General features: G+C 54.5%; 1 protein-coding gene across 4 annotated transcripts in view; it reads left to right on the top strand.

Moving 5' to 3' along the window:
- The window catches only part of BCL11B (BCL11 transcription factor B), a 94,812-nt gene that overhangs the window by 72,661 nt on the left and 7,310 nt on the right, over positions 1 to 14,841 (top strand). The window lies entirely within an intron of this gene.

Genomic DNA, 14,841 nt, shown 5'->3' with positions numbered 1-14,841 from the left:
ACACAGAGAGAGAGAAAGAGGAACGTGTGAAGCAGAGACAGTGGTAAGGAGCCCATTCTAAGGGGCTCAAATAACTACATTTCTTGCTGGCCAGGCAGGGGTGGAAATTGTACCTGGAAGTCCCTTTTCTGAGGGACGGTGCCCCTGGCGTGGAGGGCGGGGCCTTGGCCGCTGCCCCAGGAAGGAGTGGGGTGGGCTCACCCCTGCTTGGTGGCCCTGCTCTGCCCCCTGCTGTCATTCATTCATTCACCCACTCATTCATTCATGTGCTCATTCACGTTCTGGGCAGTAGCTTCCTCTGCTGGGCACTGACCTGACGCAAGGTTCCTCATGCGCTCTCAAGACACCCCCACCCCCAGGCACTCATGCCGCCGGAGGACAAGGAAACTCAGCCCACGGTCGAGTTCACTCGCTCACTTTCACGTTCAGCCGAGACTAGAAGTGGGAGAGCCAGATCTGTCAGACTTGAGGACCCCCCAGCCCCAGTATGGTTCTGGAGCCCCCATGCCCCTTCCTGGGCAAATACTCCAGCAGGCCCCAAGACAAGCTGGTGCCTGTCCAGAGGGCAGATGGGTTGGAGGAGCCAGGCAAGGCTGGGCCTCTGGGGTAGGGGGAGCAAGGGGCGAGGGGGAAGGTTGCTTGCACCATCCCCAGAATGTGGCAGCGTTGTCCCCCCTCCCCCCACCTTTTAACATCTTTATTGAAAAGCCCCAGCCCCAGTGTACAACCCCTATTGTGGTGAGAAGGCCCCGAAGGCCGAGCTCTGTTCCCCACTGAAAGGGCTAGGCTTACAGGGGTTTTGCAGTTCCCAGGCTGTTATTAGGGAAGCGTGGCTGGGCCGTTTGAAATGCAAGTGCTACCGTGTGCAAGCGCCAGGTTCCCCGCGCGCGCTCCCAGGGAACGCTGCCAGGACGGTGCTGCGAGTGGCCGCCAAGCAAAACACGCGCCGCGGCCAGCGGGGCCGGCGCGCTCCTGCGGATAGAGGAAAAATTGACTTTCTGATTTGGAGTGTTTCTACAACTAAGAAGAATCACTCCAGTGATTGTTCTAAAAATATTCCGGAGGCAGCACGTTCTTGAAGGCCTCGGGATTCTGAGCGGTCCTTAATTGTACTTTTTATGTAATCTCTCTGGATCGTGTTTTTTTTTTTTTTTTTTTTTTTTTTTTTTTTTTTTTTTAAAGAGTTTACTTAAGCCTGCGTGGTCATCTCCTCGCCCCCACCCCCCGTCCATAGCCCCAACCCCCCGTAAATATTGCAGCCGCGCCAAAGAGTGCCGTACACAGCAGAAATTGTATTTTTATCTCTCTGACTTCAGGAAGTATATTTGGGTTTTCATCTCCTGCAGCGGCTGTTGCAAGGCTCACATGTGAGCAGCCGAATCTAGGGCAGCCCCTGACGTCCCTGCACGGGTGGCAGAGCCCAGTTCTGGAGGGGGGCGTCCCACAAGAGGCAGGGTTTTTGGAGGAGAGCTGGGGAGGGGGTGGGGGGATCGTCAGTGCACCCCTGCTCCCCTGCCTGTTCAGGCTGGCATTCCCACTTGCAAGGCGCGAGCTCCCTGGGAGCCCCAGACCCACCGGCCCCGGTGACTCTGGGATTCAGACAATTTCTGTAATGATGAAGCTGACTGGGATGCCCCGAGCTTGCTTCTTGCCAAAAGTAAATGACGTTGGCCCCTCCTCTCCTCTCTGACTCTGAGTTTCTCTCCACCCTCTTTCCCCAGCCCTCCTTGCTCTCTCCCCGTTTCTCTTTCCCTCTCTCTCTCTCTCTCTCTCTCTCTCTCTCGCAGTCAGTTTTGCAGGTTAAGCCGCAGAGCCTACAAGGAGGTCCGTGCTGAAACGGGGAGTCTTTCCCCGGGAGGTATATCCGCAGCTCTGCTAACACTTGGGGCTGGTTGGTGTCTTGTCGTAGGACGCCTGCTCCGACCCAGTAGAGGCCAGCCACAGCCTCACCTCTGCCAATCGTGGCAATCCAGAATGTTTCAAGACATTGCCAAAACTCCCTACAGGGGCAGAACAGTCCTCTGTTGAGTACCACCGGTCTGGCCTTTTTTCCCAAACTGACAGCCAGAGAAGGCCTGGAGACTGTTAGGACCCGTTTTTAGGGTTATAAATCAGCAATAATAGCAGGGTGGACTCAAAGGCCTTGGAAATTGAGGATGAGTCCCCCACTTGATTTTTTTTTTTTTTTAAGATTTTTTTTTTTTAATTTTATTTATTTGTCAGAGAGATAGAGTACAGGCAGGCAGAGTGGCAGGCAGAGTCAGAGGGAGAAGCAGGCTCCCCGCGGAGCAAGGAGCCCAATGCGGGACCTGATCCCAGGATGCTGGGATTGTGACCTGAGCTGAAGGCAGCCGCTAACCGACTGAGCCACCCAGGCGTCCCCCTCACTTGACTTTTACCCCCAGAGTGAATTTTTATTAAAAGAAGTTGCTGGATGGTCTGGGTTTGAAGGGTGGCCCTGGTGTGGCCAGTGAGGAGTGGTGAGCTGTCCGTCCCAGTGGTATCTGCAGGCGTTGGAATGGCCACGTTAGCCGAAGTCTGCACCTTCAAATGAGCAAGCAGTTTTCTCTAAAATGTTTCCTATGTGGAGCTTCTGCGACAACTCTAGCACTGGGTAACTGATCATCTGTGAGGTATTTGCTAGTGTTTTTGGCATCGCATGCTGGGACATTCCCTCTTTATTGCCCTTCTTCCTGTGCGTGCTGTCACTGACCTCCCTTCCTCCCTCCTCTCTCCTCACTTCCCTCCTTCCCGAGAGGTTGGTACCCCGTGGTGGGAACCGGACCTCGCTTGCTCACGGCAAGTGCTTCATTTTGATGATATGCCGTACCCATTTACAAGAATCGTGTTCTGTGGCTTTAACGTTGACTCATTCCTGGGGCAGCCGGGAGGTCAGGTGCCCAGGTGTTATTTCACCCATCAAAAGACTCCTCTTCGAGAAATCAAGACCCCGGCAGGCGGCGGGTTTTGTGCTGGGCTTCCTTGGAACACCGTGTGGCCAAGAATGCATGTGACCATGAGAGAGTGATTTCCTGGGCTCAGCCAAAACCCAGGCTTCCGCTGGCTTCTCTCCGCCAGCTGGCCAGCAGAGCCGGCCTGGAGGTGCAGGAGCCATTTGGAATTCACAGGACGCCATCTCCCCTGGGGCCTGGGCTTCTCGGCTTCAGGTTCTGCGGTGCAAACCTGACAATGCTGTCCTGGGGGCCTCCTGGCTCCAGACTGTACAGGCAGTTTGGGCTGCCGCTCCCCTGCCCCCCACCCCGACCCCCCACTTGCTCTGCCCACATCCTTTGTCACCACTGACACAGGTCCCCTGCCCCTTGGCATTGCTGCTGCTTCATGTGCCCATGGTGGGTGGGTGCGGGGGGGCAGTGCAGTGAGAACGCACCGGCACGGGCTCTGCAGGCCATGGCAGGAGCCACATCTCCACAGCCCCGGGCCACGGTCGGATCTAGCCATTGGGCCGCCCAGCCACCATGCTGTGGCTGCTGGTGTTGGAGACGGGTGGTGTGGAAGGCATGCATGTAATTGTCTCTGCATCACGTGTGTGTGCATGCGTGTGTGTGAGCGTGAGAGAGCCTGTGCGTGGGGGAGGTGGAAAAGTGCTCGGTCTGGTTTTTCCGCAACCTATGCGGCTTTTGGTGCGTCTCTGAGTCCTCTGATCTTCGGATCCCGCCGGGCAGCTTGGCTGCGCAGGGAGCTCCCAGAAACTTCGGCACGGAGCTGCGCCTGGCGAGGATGACCATGTCCCCGGCTGCTGGCGGGTTGGAGGAAGCTGGCACCGTGGCAGAGGCAGAGCGCGGCAGAAGTGCCGCAGGTTTTTCATATGGAAATGTGAAATAATGGGGTGATTAAATAGAGCTGTATATTAAAGTACATCTGACATTAGAATTACCATAATGTGCTGTAGCCTTAGGCTGAGTACTTTATTTGCCATCTGCGTCGGCCCAAAATCCCCCGGGGAAGCGCTAAAATATTCTGAATAAACTCAGCTCGAGTTCTTATTGAGAGTAAAATACCATTTGTGGCACGTCGTATTGATTCGTCTTAATTGTGGTGCAGAAAAGAACATTCACTCGCTGATGACTTTTGTGCTCGGTGACAAGCTGGCTGGAGTTACTCAAACACTGGCATTGGTTAACCTGGATGGGGCCGGCCGGGCACCTCGGGCACCAGCCAGGGTGCCACAGAGCCACCACGGGCACGCCACCGGCGGGGGGCTCCCAGCAGCCCCACCCCCCTCTCCCCCAGGTGGGTGGGGGGACCTTCGAACTCTGCCGCCAGGCCCCTCCCCGTGCCGGGCCTCGCCTCCCGCCTCGAGGAAACGCTGACCGGCTGCGGAAGGACGGCGTGTGGCCGGTTTCCCGCCAGGGGCCGTGGCCTCTGTCTCCTCGGCCTGTGGTTGGAGAGATGTGCCGTGCATGTTGAAGAAAACAAGACTAAAAGAAGAAAAGGAGAAGGGGAGGAACCCACCCACCGGAGCAAACCCCAGCTCGGTTGGTTGCTGGTTGGTGGCCCTGGGACCTGGTAACCGTCTCCGCAGCACTCCGGGAGGGGGAGGGGTGGCACGTGAAAGACAGATGAGCCGGTGGTGGGAAAACACTTAGTGATCCAGACGGTGCTCCCCCATTCACACGGTCCAGTTTTCATCCTATAATTGCCTATCATTATACACAATTTAAATATTCAAACATCCTCCACAAACCTTGGGCTAGCATGTTTTTATTACAAATTCAGAACAAGGGAATAACCTTTAACTTCAGAGACAAATGAGACAAATTTACAAGTGCATGTCTGCTGTTTTCTTGTGTTTTATCAATCCCCGCGGACCGGAACACTTTTGCTCTAACGCCACTCTGAACAATATACATATATTACTACTTGTTTGTAGTGTGTGGGTAACGAGTCCCCTCTGCATTAGCTAACCTATAGGACTCGGCGGCGAGGCTCTCCGTAACGTCAATTATCTCCTCCGAGCTAAACGTACACTCCATTAAAGCGAGATTTACTGCCCCTGCAATACTTCTTGGGGTGGAATGTGGAGATTTTCGTGGATTTAAGGACAGGAAGGAAGCCTGATTCCTGCCTCGCGAAGGAAGTCATGAATAATGGAGAAGAGAGACTTCCTGTGACAGCCGGAACGCGTGCGTGAAGATACCCACGAGGTGTGCACGCGCCCGCACACACCAGCTCTCACACACACCGGCAGCTCACGCCTGGAGTGGTGGGGTTTTTTTTAACCTGTTTATTTCTTAATTCACTCTTTATTTTTCCATTAAATGATAAGGAGGATTTGCTTTCTGCTTCCGCTTCACATTCCCGGCTACGTTCCTGTCCCCAGAGTGCTACAGCGTTTTTAGAAAACCTCATATATTTGGAGGGTGTGGGGAGGGGGACGGAACAAAACCACCCAAATAAGTTTATCTCTCAGCCCACCAGAACTCACTGGTGCAGGTCATTTTCCGAGAAGTCTACAGAAAGATTTCAAGGGAATCTGATGATGCATTCATCTATTTTGGGGAAGACATACTATTTCCAGCTGATTTGCGTCCCTTATGTAAAAGGGGGAAGCTCTATAAAGATAATCTTGAGGAATGTGCCGTAGTTTTTTGAGAATGCCGTGAGTGAGTTGCCCCATATAAAATCGCTCCGTGTGTCCTGCCTCCAGCTCTTCTGTCTTACTAGCAAACACTGCTGTTCTCGCCCTTCCCCAAGATGCCCCCGCGGTCAGCAATACTGCTTTGTTTCTGGGGTGGGTGGCCGTTTTCTGAGCCTGAACTGCACACCTGGTCTGACCACAGAATTGAGCAGTTGAAATCAAGACTGTCTGGGGAAATCTGGGGTGCATGGTGCCTGCTGCTGCAGTTCAGTTCTAATACTTCTCTGTTCCACTGACAACCTGGACCACCCTGTTCCTGAAGCTGGATCACGGGCTTAGGAGGTTCAGATGAGAATCTTGCTGGAATAAAAGAACTCCTGCTGGAGACAGTGATTTAAGAGCTACCTCGTAGGCTAGTGAGCCTCATAGATTGGATTTTAAATTTCTTCTTTGCATTTTCCAGGCCCTCTGGTTTCATTTCTTTATGTCTTAATGGTTTCACAATTTGGAAAGGGTGGATCTGGTCTCCAAAAGAACCCTTCAAGGGGTTCCCCTTCATTGGTTGTACTGAGATTTTGTTGCATGGAACAGGTTTTGACTCAAGTAGGCCTTGAGTGTGGGTTTGAAAATCTTCATATTAAAAAAAAAATATTAGAGCTTGCACCGTGATGGAATCGATAGTGACGGAATTTACCTGGCTCCATTCCTCTGTGTTTTCAGAACCTCCTCAGATTGGTCCGAAACCCCCTTTTCAGTCCCACCTCCTTTTCCTCACCTCCTTCAGTCTGGGGTCCCATTTCCATGCCTGTGTGTGTGCAGTTGCCTCTGCAAGGCACACCTTTGCTTTCCTTTCTCTGCACAGCAGACTCCTGCTTCCTTCTTCCTTCTGACTTCAGCTCCAGGAGCTCCTCCCCAGAGAGGTCTTCCCTGCTCCTCCGCTGCTGTCTGTCTGTCCCTCCTCGGGATCCTGTGCCTCCTATCACAGCCCCTCCTGGTGACCTTGTGGCCTGAAGCCTCACTAGAGACGTGCGCACTCGTTAGCTCCTGCACTTGGCTGCAGGCTCCTGAGGATCCCGCAAGCAGACGTACATTGCTGTGTCCCTCCACGCAGCCCAGGGCCTGGCCCCCAGCAGGTGCTTTCTGTGTCGTAGAGCCAAGGAAGGGGGGACAGAGCAAATGATTACATGATGTGGGACAGATCCTTTCATCTTTTGCTATCGCAGTGCAGTTTCTGGGGTACCAGATGTAGTGTGACCTTGGGTACTGTCCTGAGGCGCCCCTTGGCTTCCTTACAAGAAGGATAAGGACATCTGAGAGCCGTGCCTCTTCTGCACGTTTAGTATTCAGCCCTGGGTTTGGCAGTGAGTGTGGACGAGTGAGGACAGCCCTGCACCACAAGCAGGTGTCTGCAATCTCTGGTAGGTACGTCCCTCCCCGGCTGCGTCTCCCATTTTCTCTCCCCAGGCCTTTCCCTTCAGTGCAGCCCTGAGGGTGCGCGTGCAGTGCCCTCCACCTGCACGCCTTCCCTCCGTGGTCTGGGCAGGGGCCCTCTCCCCGCGTCCGGTTTTCACTCCCCTCCGTGCGGTGTTCCTACCTGCCTGCTTTCTCTCCAGGTGCTCTGAGCTTCCTCTGAGGTTCTGTTCTGCCTTAGCATCCTTTGTGTCCACTCACTCACCCCCACTTCTCAGCCCTTACCTGTGGCCTCCTAGAGGCGAGGGGTCGTGGCCAGTCCCTCTGAATCGTGTCTGTCGAGGATGACTGGATAGTGAGATGAAAGAATGAATGAATGAGTGAGTGAATGAATGAATGAGAAAGGCATGTCCCTAGAGCATTTGGGACACATTTAAATTTCTCTGGGTTCACTTACTTCCCAGGTATGGCTCTTGCTTGAAGCAAGATTCTGTGGTGTTTTTGTGCACACCTGGCTGCCTAGGGGAATGTTGGAGGCTTGAGCTGGAGGCTGTGGGGGAGGCTGGAGGCTGGGTCTGCCAGCCCTAGTTAACTCCAGGCATAGGAAGCACACAGTGTACCTCTGTCACAGGGGTGCTGGCAGGGTCAATGGTCTGTCCCCAAGCTCCGTGAGGCTGAGCGGAGTTTTCCCATCTGTATAAGGTCTTTAGTCTCAGCCTAGAAACCCACGGCATTTGCTGCACGAAGCCGGCAGCTTGCTGGTGTTCGTGGGTGCGGGTGGGGTGGTCTGTATGCCTGCTCTGGCCCCTCCCCAGGGCCCATGACAGTGCAGGCTGCAGTCTCGTGGAGGGGGCGGCCAGCTGTGTGTCTGGATGTGGCACAGGCTCTGGGCTCAGACCCCGTGTCAGTCTGGGTTCTGTGATCCATAAACCATGGGACCTTCGGTCCTGCACTTAGCTGGGATGAGACTTCATTTCTTTTTTATATGAAGTCTGGATTAAAACCCACTTTCTAGAGTTTCTGTGAGCATCTGCCTGAGAGGACAGTCTGGCATTGGTACGTGCAGATCACATGCGCGTTGAACACCCCAAGGTCAAGGACAGATTATGATATTACGTGTGATCAGTATCAGGTGGTTTTCCCGAAATGCTGGGGAAATACAGTAGCGGTGGTGCTGGGTCTGGAAAGACATTTTTCAGGCAGAGAAGGAAAGGCAGGTAATCTGGACGCAAGGGCTGGCAGGTACCAGCCTGGTTGCAAACATGTGGCCCCAAGGAGAGGGCCGGGGGTGTGAGGGAAAGCTGAGGGCCTCTCGCTTCCCCTGAGCAGCAGGGGATGTGGGAGGATGGGTGGGTGGCCTGCGCGCCCGTCCTGCTGATTCTGTCTTAGAGGGTCGGGCAGTGGCCGTGGCCTGGCGTCCTGTTTGGAGTCCCCTGGGATCCTGGCCTGCCGGCTAGTGGGTGCTGTAGCTGAAAGGCGTGGGCGTGTTGGGTGGGCCCTGTGCCCAGCATGCCCAGGAAGCGGTGCACTGGCTGAATGCTGAGCTGAGCCCTGTGGGGCCAGGCGGGTTCCCCCAGACACCCCTGTCCGGGAGACGATGTGATCCGCGGTGCTGGTTGTGAGGACACAGCATTTTTGCGGGTCACCCGCAGTTCTGAAGCACGTGTCCCATTAGTCGCTGTGTGGGTGGCCATGGTCACTGCAGCGGCCTGGGCCAGCTCAGTCCCTGTCCTCAGGGAGCTTGGAATCTAGCTCAGATGATGAATTTAAATCAGTAACTCAGGGCCAATACTGTGGCCTTGACCAGCTCACTAAGTTCCCCGAAAACTCCTTTATAGCTCCTGTCAGTTGTCACGATGTGTAGTTATCACGAGGACTGAAGGGGGCCGAGCAGACAGCAGCCCCACAACGCAGGCTCTAGGCCCAGTTCAGTTGAGCCCGTGCATTCTTCCCTCTCCCGGCACCCCCGCTGCCCACCCGCAGTGCTTGTCCTTTTCATCATCTCCCCTGCAGTGTGCGCTCTGTCCACCCAGGGAGAGGACGGACGCCCAGGCTGCCCAGCTCCTGTCTGCGCACTGAACAAAGGAAGGGCTGGTGGGGTCTTTGCTCTCCGCAGGACATACTCTGCCACCTAGTTAGTTCAGCCCTGTCTCACCTGGGCCCCCATTTACTGGGCTTCTGTGTACTGGGATCCATGGAGGGCAAAGAGGCAGAGGCACGCCCTGTGTGGTCATGAAGATCTAGAGGATTCCAAGGCCTGGAGGAAGAGCGCAGGCGTGGACTGGCCGTATCTGCCACGGGGGTGGGGGGCATGGGCTCTGTGAGCAGAGGCTGGCAGAGCACCCCGGAGACCACACGGGAGCTGGGTGTCACCCCCCAACACCCCCAGGACCAACAAAGTGCATCCCTGACTTCTCCGTGAGACGCAATCGGCACGATTTCACCGACTTACTGTGGTTCTAGCCCAGAGCTGCCACCTTCACTTTCACGCGGGCTGGGACAAAAGGAAAGGAGCCGAGGCACAGCCATGCCTGGCTGCCCTGGCGGGGGGGCCCCTGGTCTGTACACGTTTCTCTCTTGACTGTTACCAGTCAGCACGGGGCTCAAGAGCACAGTCGGCTGGGTGGCCTCTTCCAGGCCTCAGTGTCCTCCTCCGTGAAATGGGGCCAGTGACCATTCTTCCTTCGGGGCTTGTGTGGAGTCTCGGGCGAGGTCAGCCCTGCTTCACTGTGGACAGGCTGTGTAAGGGTTTCATGACGTCTGTGCTTACTGCTGTGGTGACTGTCTCCACAGCTCCCCACCTTGGAGAGAGGCTGAGGGTTGACAGGGTACGTTCAGAACAAGCAGTTCTAGATTTCATAGACGGCCGTGCTCAGAAATGATAGACTCACAAGACCTACAAAAACCACCGAGGTGGCCGGCTGACATTTTCTTTCTGGGATCATGAAAGGGGAGACGGTTTTACAACTAATGAGGGGTCCACACATTTTAGGGATAATAGTAATCATAATTACTATCATTTTGGAACAGTGGAGACAATCTTGTTAGCAGCTAGAGATTCGGGAGGAGGACTGGGGGTTGGCCGGTGAACCAAGCCCTCTCCTGGGGTATAGGGGACCTGGGATCCAGCATCCTGCCCCTGCATCTGGGTCCTGGGTCCTGTTGCACTCCACACCCCATCAAGTGGGCTCACTTGCTCTGTAAAACGTCTCCCTCCGGAGGCCAGGCCCGTGGTGGCCTCGATTGGGTTCCATGAAAGGATAATCGGTGCCCTGCACTGAAGGGACACACGGCGTGGAAGGAGAACCTCCTTCTTGGCCATTTTCATCATAAAACAGTGTAGTGAGAGAGATCAGCCCCTGAGGTGGTACTGAGTGCTGGAGAGTGGGCAGGGAGCGAGCCTGGGGTCGGGGAGCTTGAGGCGGGTCACGGCCCCCTCCCTGCTGGCTGTGGGACTCTCCTCTGCTTGCTCTCTGAGCTTCCATTCCCTCTTTCCAGCAGGGGTGCAGCCCTTGCCTGGCGTCCCTCAAGGGCGGGGTGAGTAATGACGACGCTCATGCCAGGAGAGATGCACAAGCAGCTGCGGAGCACTTTGCAAACTGTGGAGGGCTCTGAACCCAAGACCCGGTTCTTAGGTCAGCGGCCCACAGTCCGGATTCTAATTTTTGCCTCCAGCTTTGGAGAATGGCCCAGGTGGGATCTCGCCGGTAGCCCCGCATGAGCTGGGGGCCTGGGGGTGTCCTGGCTGTCCCCTCTGAGCAGCAGTGGCCGCTGCATCTCCCACGGGTGCGGGCGCCCTTCCTCGTGGCATCACTTGGCCTTCGGAGAGACCTGTTAAACCAGCGCGCTCAGCTGTGTCCTTTCCATTGAATAATGACTCCGTTAAAGGTGTGTTTTTTTATTGGACACGATACCTTTATTAGTATTATTAGAGTAACTGGCATAATAAGGAGGAACAATTATTTAAATGCTCATTAAAAAAAAAAAAAAAAGGAACAACAACCCCTCACCGCGGAGGGAGACTCCCATCCATTGCAGGAGGGTCCGGTTGCTGTCGGTCCCCAGGTGTCACTGTAAGAAAGGAGGTTCCCTCACAGCAGGCAAGTTTGCACTTCTCTGGAACCTCTCACGCATGAAACCAGCTGCATGAAAAGTCCAGGCAGGTTTTATTACTGCCAGACTCGAACGTGCACCACCAGGTTCAAGGACGGACACCATACACTGAAACCTAGAAAGCCCCACTCAGCCTCTCCATCGTGGTGCTTGATTTCCACGGGGGTCCCCACATGGCAGCTCATTGGGTGCCCCCGGCCCTCTCTAGGGGCAGGGATCTTAGTCCCATTCTACTGATGTGGAAATCGAGGCCCAAAGAGGTTGTGATTTGAGCGACTTCATTGTGCTGGGAATGTCAAGGCTGGGAATGTCACCCAAGCCCCCATAACCTAGAGACGGCAAGGGGCGTTTCTGGGTGGAGAAAAGTCCTAAGGACTGCCTTTAGAGCCAGTAGAGCAAAGAAGATCCCGTCTGGGTTTTTGCCAACCGAGAGTAATGCTGTCTGAGGAGGAAAGCAAGCAAGGACAGACGCGGGCCCTGGGCTCGGACTCGCCAAGCCTGATTGTGTGATCGAAGCGCAGCTGACGTTTCTAGGTCTGTAGGCCGGTTTGATGTTGCCGGGGACGTCACTTCAAAACGATCCAGGCATCCACCGCCCACGTGGAGCCTCAGCGGCCCCCCGGGCAGCGTGGTGGGAGTGGGTCCTCTCTGGGCCGCCGGCGAAGGGGTTGCCTCATCGAGCCTCCAGCTCACCTCTGGGCAGGAGGCCCTGAGCCTGAGGAAGGGGTGACCTCTGGTCCTGGGATGGGGAGGGGGGCCAACCCTCTCGCCAAGGGTCTCCCATTGCATTTAAAAATGAGCCGCCTGTGACTGGTATGCGGCGAGTGTAAAATATTTAGTGAGTTTTTGAATAGAAAAATGTTCCAAGTGGCTCTTCAAGGACTTCTGACATTGTTCACTTGTTAAAAGTGAGCAGCCCTAGTGCTCAAGGCTACTTCTAGGCAAGAGAGAACCATGAAGTGGTAATATGGAAATGAACATTTTATTAAGGGAAAAAAAAAAAAAGCTGGGGGTAGTGGAAAGAGAGTTGTCTAGGGAGGGCCTTTGAGGGCTGCGAGATTTTAAAAAAAGTCAGAAGCTGTCAGATCCTGGGAAGGCCGTCGCCTGCAGTGAATCTTGCCATCGTGCAAGGAAAGTCAGGGAACCAAAGCGGTTCAGGGGTGTGGGAAAAGAAAGAGCTCACCCCGGCACCAACGGTGGCCCTGAGATCCGATTTGATGGACACGTAGCTCTTCCCCACCTGCTGGTGAATTAGGGACAGGTAACTTCCTTCCTGGGCTGCTCCAGAGTTTTAAAAGCGTCTTTTTAAAAAATTTCTTCTTCTTCTTTTTTTTTTTTTTAAACAAGAAGTGGAAACATCTGAGCTCTTTAGAACATGCAGCTACATGCTTCCCAGCAGCTGCCATTTTGAGTTAAAAAAAGGTTTTAATCGGCCATTTCGGCTGAAGAGCAGTCTTTATTCCTGGCCTGCTGGGGAATTCTGCATTTTCTTCTGTTATCCACATTCCTCACCAGCATAGAACTTTCTAGAAAATACGTGGCCGTCAGAACAAGAAAAAGGAAATGCTCTGGAGTAGAAGCCCAAGGAGATGAAGATGATGAACAAAGAGATGGGGGGAAGGGGGTCCCACTTAAACGACGAGGAGCTAGAGCAGCTGCGTACCATAAATCGATTAATTAGAGTTTCCGAAAGCCCAGGTGAAGGGTACAGAAACGCTCTTTAATTTGAAGATCTATGACCTTGTGGGATGTGGCACTTCGTTTGTGTTATTAGCTCGTAGGTCAGAAAGGCACATTTTATTTATCTTCTTGTTATTTATTACGTATTTATTCTGTCTTGCTCTAGAAGAGGATTTGAAGAGGGCTCTAAACACCGTGGCTTCTGGCCAGCTCTGAGGCAGAGGGCTCTGCTGTCCCAAGTACATCAACTAATAAGCGAGGACAGGAGGTGGCGTTCTCTCTGCCAGCTGAGGGCCGTACTGGAAGGGAAGGCCCAGGGTTGGCGCCGCCGTACAGCGGGCGCCCCATGAGAAACATGGCGCCCCAGGGCCTTGGGAAACCTCCCTGTCATTTTCCAGCCGGGGAAAAGTCCCCTTGGGGACTCCGGCGTGGGGCACTGAATGGCCCAGACGGAGTAGCTGGAGAGAGAAAATTGCCGCAGAAGTTCTTGAGCTGTTAGCAAAAGCAGAGTGAAGCCAACCCTGAGGGTCCTTTTTCTTCTCTGGCCTTCCCCCGCCCGCTGTCTTCACCACCACCAAACACGGAGACAGAACCCAGGAGCCGAGAGCCGTCGGATCACTACGAGGCACCCCGCTCCTAAGGCCCGTCTTGGTTTTCAGGGGTGGGTGTTCTGGCCCAGTTGGTTTGGGGGTCTGGGAGGAGCTGCACCCTGCCCGCTGGACCCGTCGGCCCCTTTCTGTGACACTCACACCCGGCACGGGGCGGGGAGGTCTCTGCCCTCTGCCGCCATCCCCCCGAACAGGGCACTGGGTCCTTCATTCACTTGGGTTTTACAGCTAAGCCTGAAGCCCCCTGGAAGCATAACTCGGTGTGTGGAAAACAAAAAATAAATCTCTGCGCGGGATCTTGGAAGGTCTTTTGGGAAGAGGCCGTGATAGGGGACCAGGGAGTCTCATGCGACCATAGTTGGTCAGTGTTAAAACCTTCCTGGTTCAGGACAGTTTGAAAAAACAAAAGGGATTTTTCAAGATCCCGGCTGTGATGTCTTGTTCCCTGTTCCCTCCCTGGCTAGCGAGCGAGCCTGCTGGTGGAAAGCAGGGCCTGCCTGCACCTGCCCCTTTATAGAAAGCATTAGGAGCAATTCAGACTGGAAAAGCATTGCGCTGCCCCCGGAGTTTGAGGAGGGCGGCTCAAGACAGCTTCTGGATGAAACCGTTCAGCCTCCATTTTGTGGCTGCCTCAGTGATGGACAAAGACAGTAACATTTCTGGCTCAGTGCCACAAGTGTCCACTAAGATTTGCTCCCGATGTCACCAGAGCCAGTATGTAACAGATCTACACTTGCCACCATTCATCGTGACCGCCCCATCAGATTTGACATTGTCCTGCAGTTGGCATTCCAGCGAAGGACCTCATGTATGCCAGCGGCCCCCTCTCCCTCCCCGGCTCAGGGGCCTGTGGAGGCCGGATTCTACATGGTGGTTAGGGGTGTGTGTGTGAGGCCAGAGGGGGACTGGGGGGCAGTGAGCTTCCTAACATGCTAAATTCCTCCTGTGTAATTCGTGTGTGAATTTGATGGTATGCTGCTGTACGAAACCCTGGCATTTCCTTTAGCTGGAATCCCAAATAGTGCAGAGGTATCAGCCATCTCTCTTTAAAAAGACGTTTGCTGGGCAATTGAGTTCGACTTGGGTTTTTTAGAAACCCCTTGGATCAAATATTGCCTAATCACTGATTCTTAAGGTGAGGGGGAGCTGTGAGCTGCGGCTTCATACCCCGTCCCCCCGGGGACATGTGGTCAGGCCTGAAGAGGTTTGTGATCCTCCAGCGGGGGTAGGGGGGAGGCATTTTGATTGGCTTGTAGTGGGCGAGGCCAGGGACGGTGCTGAACATTCTACAAAGCACAGGCCCCCCCACCCACACCGCAGAGTCGTCCTGGTCCAGACGTCAGTAGTGCCTTGGTTGACGAAACCTGGGTCTGTCATGGTTGCAGGTGTCCCGGCTATGTTATTGTTGACATCAGGCAGTGTCACAACGCC

This window comes from Lutra lutra, chromosome 7 (assembly GCF_902655055.1).
Source record: "Lutra lutra chromosome 7, mLutLut1.2, whole genome shotgun sequence".
NCBI lineage: Eukaryota > Metazoa > Chordata > Mammalia > Carnivora > Mustelidae > Lutra > Lutra lutra.
Note: the sequence above shows the minus strand (reverse complement) of the source record. Positions and strands in the feature narration are given on the sequence as shown.